This window comes from Gymnoscopelus braueri, assembly GCF_963280865.1.
Source record: "Gymnoscopelus braueri genome assembly, chromosome: 21".
In the NCBI taxonomy this organism is placed as follows: domain Eukaryota; kingdom Metazoa; phylum Chordata; class Actinopteri; order Myctophiformes; family Myctophidae; genus Gymnoscopelus; species Gymnoscopelus braueri.
In genome coordinates, this window is record NC_137623.1 from 25,232,446 (window position 1) to 25,240,858 (window position 8,413).

An 8,413-nucleotide genomic window follows, 5' to 3' on the forward strand; every position below is an offset into this window, starting at 1 on the left:
TCAATTTAGGGGTCCTTGGCATGAAAAAGGTTGAAAACCACTGTTCTAAATGGCAGTGGTTCACAAACTTTTTAGCTCAAGAGTCTTGAGGCTTGGGTCCCGGCTCCCGGGGAGACATCAAATTTCTCTTCGGTCTTGAGTCCCAAGACTCAAGACCCAAAAGAGTCTTGAGTCAAGACCCAAAAGAGAAATTTGATGTCTCCCCGGAATCGTACGAGGAAGTAAAATGTATACCTCACCAGTAATAAGCAAGAAAGGAAACACGGCCGCAATAAATAGATCCAGGGAGAAAGCGTGGCAAAGTATTGCCGACAAATTAAATGCACAAGTCGTCCAAAAATATATACAATTTATATACAAGTCCATAAATATATAATTCAGTTGGGCTTAAACATGAGGAGTGTATAGTGAATATTGGAATTATCGCCTACTAATCTACAATGCGATAGCCTATTATATGCGCCATGCATCCAACCAATATGTCTGAGTCTGTGCTCAGGAATGTGTCAAAAACAAAAAAATCGCCATGAATTCAAGGCTTCATGGAGTGTATAATTGATAGAAAATAAGTATTTTATGGGTGAACTATTCTTTTAAGTGTCTTGTTCAGGGATACTTTGACATAATGCTGAGGCCTGGGATTGAACCTGGGATCTATAGCTTGCCAGGCAGGCTCTCTAACCATTCAGCTATGGCCACATCATCAGTAGAGATTCTAAGGCAGTTCTACTCTGTAACAGTAAAGGGGTTTCAGGGGAAACCAGCAAAATGAGGAATAATATGATAAAAGACTGTCTTGCTAATAAAGCGTCATGTCTCTAATTTTTGAGCGGTGTAGCCGCTCCTATAAGTGGGTTTGGGACCGTCGTGAAAAGACAGTCGTGAAAATTTGTCTTTCGCTGTACTGTGATTGGCTGACTCTATTCACACCCTTTGCTCAGTACTGTGATTGGCTAGCGAGACCCATGATGAAATTAATAACCTATAAATAGCGGTGATCTGCACAGAGCGGTGCAAATAAACAAGTGTCACGTGCATATTTAACTCAGATGCTGTCCATTTCGTCTGATCATCCTTGAGATGGTTCTACACCTTCATTGGAATCCAGCTGTGTTTAATTATAATGATTGGACTTGATTGGGAAAGGCCTGTCTATATAAGACCGTATAGCTCACAGTGCATGTCAGAGAAAATGAGAATCATGAGATCGAAGGAAGTGCCCGAAGAGCTCAGAGACAGAATTGTGGCAAGGCACAGATCTGGCCAAGGTTACAAAAGAATTTCCGCTGCACTTAAGGTTTCTAAGAACACAGTGGCCTCCATAATCCGTAAATGGAAGACGTTTGGGACAACCAGGACTCTGGCCCAACTGAACAATCGGGGGAGACGAGCCTTGGTGAGAGCGGTAAAGAAGAACCCAAAGATCACTGTGGCTGAGCTCCAGAGATGCAATGGGGAGATGGGAGAAAGTTCTAGAAAGTCAACCATCCGTCCGGCCAGTATTAATTTCACAGGGAGTAATGATTTTGAATTGGGAATCCCACTAGTAACGTACCACCTACATTTGGTGTCATGTTACCTTGTTACAACAAAAATGGACCAATCAGATCTACTGCCCCTGAGAGCACGATGGAAATTGACCAACACTCACTTTCAAAGACAAAGAAGACCGAAGACAACTCTTTACAGAAAATGACAAAAGAAGAAACCGATATTAAGAAGAAAACCACTCTTCTTCCAAATCTTTTGCAGATTCAAACTAAAAACCGAGATGAAGAACAACAACGTCAAATTAAGCAATTGCAAAATGCACTTAGCATAGCTAGACAAACACCAGACCAGAAAGAACTTAACAAGAAAAAAAGGATAGAAAATGATAGACTCAGGAGGGTTGAAATAAGACATGCACAGACACAATTTGAGGACAGAAAGATGCAACAAAAGAGGGGACCAAAAAAAGTACAGCAAAATGAAGAACGTCTAATTGAGCAATTGGAAAATGCACGTAGGATAGCTAGACAAACACCAGAACAGAAACAACTCAGTAAGGCTGAAATGACACATGAACAAACACAACTTGAAGAGAAAAAGACAGAAACAAACATTACCCTGATCAAATCTCAGCAAAAACGACGTATACAAACATCTCACCACGATCAACTTCATGACCAACACTCACTTGCAATGAAAAAGAAGAGAGAAGACGACCCCTTCGATTTACTCAGAAAGACAGAACAAGAAACAGATATTTCATGTTCCACTGTTCTTAAAAACCGAAATGAACAACACAAAGGTCAGATTAAGCAATTGCAAAATGCACTTAGTAGAGCTAGACAAACACCAGAGCAAAAGGAACTTAACCATAAGAAAAGAAGAGCTGAAATAACACATGAACAGACACAACATGAGGACCAAAAGATGGAAGAACATATTACCATGGTCAGATCGAAGCAAAAAGGACTTACACAACAAGAGAGGCTACGAAACTTCAAAAGCGCTGTCAAATATGGCCCAATATTTCCCAGAATTCAACCTACACCATCCAAGACAAGCCAACCTCACTGATCAATACTATTTCATTCAAAGACTGAGAAATGTAGATTCAAGATTCAGAGATGATCCCAGCTACCTTTTTGCAGCACTGTCCTATATTGAAAAGAAACAGCTTCAGAGAAATATTAATGTTTCATTCATGAGAGGAAAAAAGTCCACCTCAACATCAGGAGAAACTACGTACCACCTTGAGAATGCTTTCTCTGTGTTTAACAATATCTCCAATACTCCAAGTTACCACAAAAAAGGTAAACATGAAATGATGGCAAGATTGGACAACCTGGGTCCATTCCACTTCTTCTTCACTGTCAGCTGTGCGGACATGCGCTGGGAAGAAAATATCACTTGTATTCTGAGAGAAAAGAGTTTGAAGATTGAATATGTCTTGCAAAACATGACCAAAGATAATGATGTAAGAGGAGAGAATGAAGAAGAAATAACAATAGTTCATTTCAACGGGGGTAAATCTTCTCTTTCTTTCTTTAAATGACTATCTGAAAATACAAGAAGCTCAGTCAATCCATGAAATTCTCAGAAACAATGTTGTGACTGTGACAAGAAATTACAAACACAGAGTGCAGACCTTCATTCAAGAAATTATGCTGAATTCTCACAATCCAATGTCCGTGGAATACTACTCAACCAAGCTGGAGTTCCAAGGTAGAGGAGCCGGTCACAATCATGGAGTTCTCTGGGTGGATATGAACAAAATGGACCTAAAAGTTTATGATGGAACAAACATTCATGACATTGACAATTTGGTTACCAAGAACAAAACTGTGGACGTGCGAACAATAATCAAAGAAGTTCTTAATACTGTCATTGTTAAAAAGGACACAGTAGATGAAGATACCAAACGAACTTTGCTCCCATTCCTCAATAAACTGCACTTATCTAATTTGACGTCAAATAACCTTCTCAAGACTTTCACATTTTTTGGTCTCAAGACAGCAACCTCACTGCTCATACCTCTCTCTACAGTTCATACTACACAGCCAGAGACCATGATACTTTGATGATAACACTAAGAAATTCCAAACCCAAACTGATTTAGAAGACTATGAAGAAAGAGCCGTCATCAACTTTGCTAACACTTTTACTTCTGTTAGCCTCAGTCCTGCTGTTGTGGGTAAAATGTGTGTCAAATAGTAAAAGCAGTCAATTGTCACAGGCACACAAAAGTCTGCAGAAAATACAACACAACTTGCAGATTCTTCTTCCCCAAGTTTCCTGTATGGACTACTCTATTATCTTCACCATGCAAACTGGTAGGTGATGCATTGAAAGCAGATGCACCAAACAGAAATAAACATGAGAAGTTACTACAGACAGTGAAGGAAATACTACTTAATAATGACACAATATCCGACATCCTTGAGAAATTCCCCACCATCAATCGGATTAAGAGGATTAAGCAAGTCCTCAAACTGGCAGGTCTGAATGACACAAATTTTGATTCCTATCTGGAAGCTTTGAGGATCAATAAGGGAGGCTACTGTCTCATCATGGCCAGGGACATAGATGAAATATTTGTCAATTCCTACAATCCTGAATGGGCTGAAGCCTGGAATGGTAACACAGATCTGCAACTTACACTAGACTACCATGCCGTCATAACCTATATTTCTGAATACTACACAAAGGATGATACTGGAACAATGAAGGTTCTCCTTGATGCCTTAAAACAAACAGACTCCAGTACATTGAAAGAAAAGATGGTAACACTGAATACCTTCATCTCACACCGACAGATGGGAGAAGCAGAAGCAGTCTATAAGATCTTCCCAGACTTTCACTTCAGAGACTCCAATATCACTACAGTATACGTTCCCACAATTCGTAGAGAAGAAATAAGCAAATTTCTCCTTAGAGTTGACAATAATTCACAGTACAATGATACTACAAAAATTAATATTCCAGGAGAGAAGGACAATATGTAGAGAAATATGACATTGTCACCAAATATGAAAGAAGGCCAACACACATGGAACACATTTGCTTGGCCCAATTTGCCAAAATGTACACTCCTGCTTGGACACCCCCAGCAAAAACATGGCATCCTCAAGGAATTCCTCCATCACATGCCAATTCTAAAGACAAGCTACATTTCTTCATTACTTCTCATGAAGGAATATCTCACAAACCCCTTCCACCATTTTTGAAACTTACACACCTACATCCAGCTGAAGCACCATACATGACGAAAAGGACCAAACCCCGTGTTATGAGAATGTCCAAATTTAACAAAAGCAAACAAAGGCAATCATACTGGTTCTCAGAATTACTCCTATATATACCCAACCCGATCTCCAGAGATTACCGTAACATTGCACGGAACGAGTGCACTTCATTCCGTGGATAGCCGCCTCGGAACTCCCGAATTGCGTGCATATGTACGGCGCTCCCTTTGTGACAAAACCATTTCGGAGGCGCGCAGTCACAGGCGAACTGTCACCCCGTGAAGGACCACCGAGGGAGCTAAGGCGACCGAGTTGCCGTCCTGAACGGTGGGACGTTCGCCTGTGCCTACTCAGCGCCGTTTGAGTTATGTACCGATAGGCACAGAATCGTAATTTTTTTTGTGGGGACTGCTCTGCTTCCGGGTTTTTCCGGGTTGCGACTGGTTACGCCCACCGTGGGACTCGCCGTACATATGCACGCAATTCGGGAGTTCCGAGGCGGCTATCCACGGAATGAAGTGCACTCGTTCCGTGCAATGTTACGGTAATCTCTGGAGATCAGGCTGATATACCATACCGACAAGAAGAAGATATTGACAAACAACTTGCAACAATTGACGGCATTTCTGATGAGAATGAAAAAAGGGCAAAATACAAAAACCTACAGCAACAAATAATGATGGTTAAAAAGCATGTCATGGAACACCTACAGAGCATGGAAGAAGTAAGGCTGGTAATAGAAGAGTCTGCACGAAACCAAGAAATGGAAAATATGTTAAATCCAGCAGGGGAGCAAGAAATTCTTGACTGCAATCTGCATGGTCCTTTACCTTATCCTGATTTTGTTCACCTTGATCCTGAGAATCATGCACTACTACAGGAAGACAATCAATTGGAGAAAAAAAATTCGACCCATTGAAATAGAAGAAAAAAACAGAGGAAGGTTGTGGAAAAAGGCATAAGATATGCAAGAGATCTTGTTAAGTCACTTAAAGACAAAAATCCTCTACCTAAAGCTCCACTACTGATGGTGAATGGCGGGGCAGGCTGCGGAAAATCTACTGTAATCAACATCCTGAAACAATGGCTTCATCTTATTCTACACAAGGCTGGGGACAACCCTGAATGCCCATATGTGTTGGTCACTGCCCCAACTGGAACAGCAGCCTCTAGAGTTAGAGGACAGACACTACACACAACATTTGGATTCAACTTTGGCAATCAGCACTATCCATTGGGTGACAAGAAACGAGACAACACAAGGACACAGCTTATGAATCTTAGGGCCGTTATTGTAGATGAAATTTCTATGGTCAAAGCAGATATGCTCTACATGCTTGATCTTCGACTTCGGGAAATCATTCTCCAACCCAACAAGATATTTGGAGGACTTGCAATGTTCTTCTTCGGTGATCTAATGCAACTCAAACCATGTCAAGCAAATTACATTTTCGCTGAGCCTCACTGTGAAGACTACAAACTACCGTTTCACATTCAACCTCATTGGGAAATGTTTGACATCATCACACTCGAAGAAAATCACAGACAAGGAGACGACCATACATATGCTGATATTCTGAACAGACTAAGAGTCGGTCACCAGACTGAAGAGGATCTAGCAATTCTAGCTACCAGAATCATACCTGAAGGCCATTCTGACACTATTGGTGCAACATACATTAGCTGCACTAATGCAACAGTGAACAAACAAAACAATATGAGACTATAGTCTACTTGCCAGCCCATAGAGCCCCATTGTGAACCCGGACATGTTGAGTACACCAACGTTTTATGTTAGAAATGTTGAGTATGGGTCCCCAGCATGTAGAAACTGCCGGATGCTAACTTGGATATGTTGAGCAATTTTCAGAATTAGCGTAATTAGCTTTTATTAGCATAATCACCTATATGGACAATATTTCAGCAATAGTCCCGGGCCTTAGGGATATTTTCGCGCTAATCAGTCTTAAATGCACCAAATTTGGCCCAGATGTAGCCCAGGGCATGCTCTAATGATTTAGCTAGGGCGCCCGAGCGGGCGACCTTTGGGGTCGCCATAGCGGCCAAATCCAAAATGGCCGCCATGTAAAACGGTTTTGGCTGTAACTTTTGAACCAGATGAGCTACAAATACAAACTTGGTGTCTATTTCATGTTTTTTGACCATTGCAAACACATTGGAATGCTTGTCATTACAATTGGGTGTGTCTGGAACCCTAATTTGCATATTTCCAAGATGGCGGCTATGTGAAAACGTTAACTTTTGACAGTTTTGGCAAACTTAGTGTCTATTTTATGTTTTTTAAGCATTAGAAACATATGAAATGCTCAGATTTTCTGATTGCATCCATCTAGAGCACTCTAATTTACTTATTAACAATATCAACACTATCCCCAAAAAGGTATTCAACATTTTCACCCAGAACACTTTTAGGAACAACCTTAATAAGCAACCTTTGTATGTTACACATATAATGTATTTGAAACAATGGAGTGCAGCACATTCCTATTGATATAGATAGGAGTATTTGAAACAATCTTACAATTAATGCACAAAAACTCTGTACGTGCATTGGTGGGCTGGGCGTATCAGTATAGTATAGGCATATATGGAGATCCGGTTGTACCGCTGATCCAAACGGTATGCCTCTCTCTGAAGACGGGGAGGGTGCCGCAACTGTGGCAATCTTCCTGCATTGTCCCGGTGCCTAAGAAAAGTCGCACCTTGTGACTACAGGCCAGTGGCTCTGACATCAAAGAGCATGAAGACCTTTGAGCGTCTGGTACTGAATCAACTGAGACCGATGGTGAGTGAATACCTCAACCTTCAGTTTGCATACCAGGCGGACATTTGATGATGCCATCATCTACATGCTAAACAGGGCATTCACACACCTTGACACCCTGGGCAACACAGTCAGAATCATGTGTTTTTACTTCAACACTATCCAGCCACAACTGCTTGCTGAGAAGCTTGCGTTGATGATGTGGACCACGGCTTGGTGGCATGGATCACAGACTACCTAAAGGGCAGACTGCATGTCTGTATGTGAGACTGCAGGGTTGTCAGTCGGAGGTGCTGGTGAACAACACGGCTGTCCCCAGGGCACAGTGCTGTCACCTTTCCTGTTCACCCTATACACATCTGACTTCCGATCAACTCCAAGACATGGCCCCTACAGAAGTTCTCAGATGACACTGCGGTGGTCAGCTGCATCTCAGGTGACAACACTGTTGAGCACGATAGCATGGCGAAGGACTTTGTGGACTGGAGCGAGGCAAACCGCCTCCGGCCCAATGCTAGCAAGACCAAGGAGGATGGTGGTGGACTATGGCACGACCAAGAGGGTACCTCCGGTCCCCAGCACCATAAATGCTGAGGTGGTGGAGATTGTAGCCAACTACAAGTTTCTAGGAGTGCACCTGAACAGGTTGTTGGACTAGTCTGACATACTCTAATGTAGGAGCAGGCTGTTCTTCCTGAGAAGACTCCGATGTTTTGGCGTGTGCAACAGGATGCTGTAAATGGCTGGTGAGGAAGGTGGGCTCCGTTGTGGGGACCTCACTGGAGGGGGTGGCTAAGGTGCGTACAGTGAGGAGGCTGGACGCCATCATGGCAAACACGTCCCTCTCCCTTCACAAGGATATAGTGGGGCATCCCGGGGTAGATTCACCTACCCC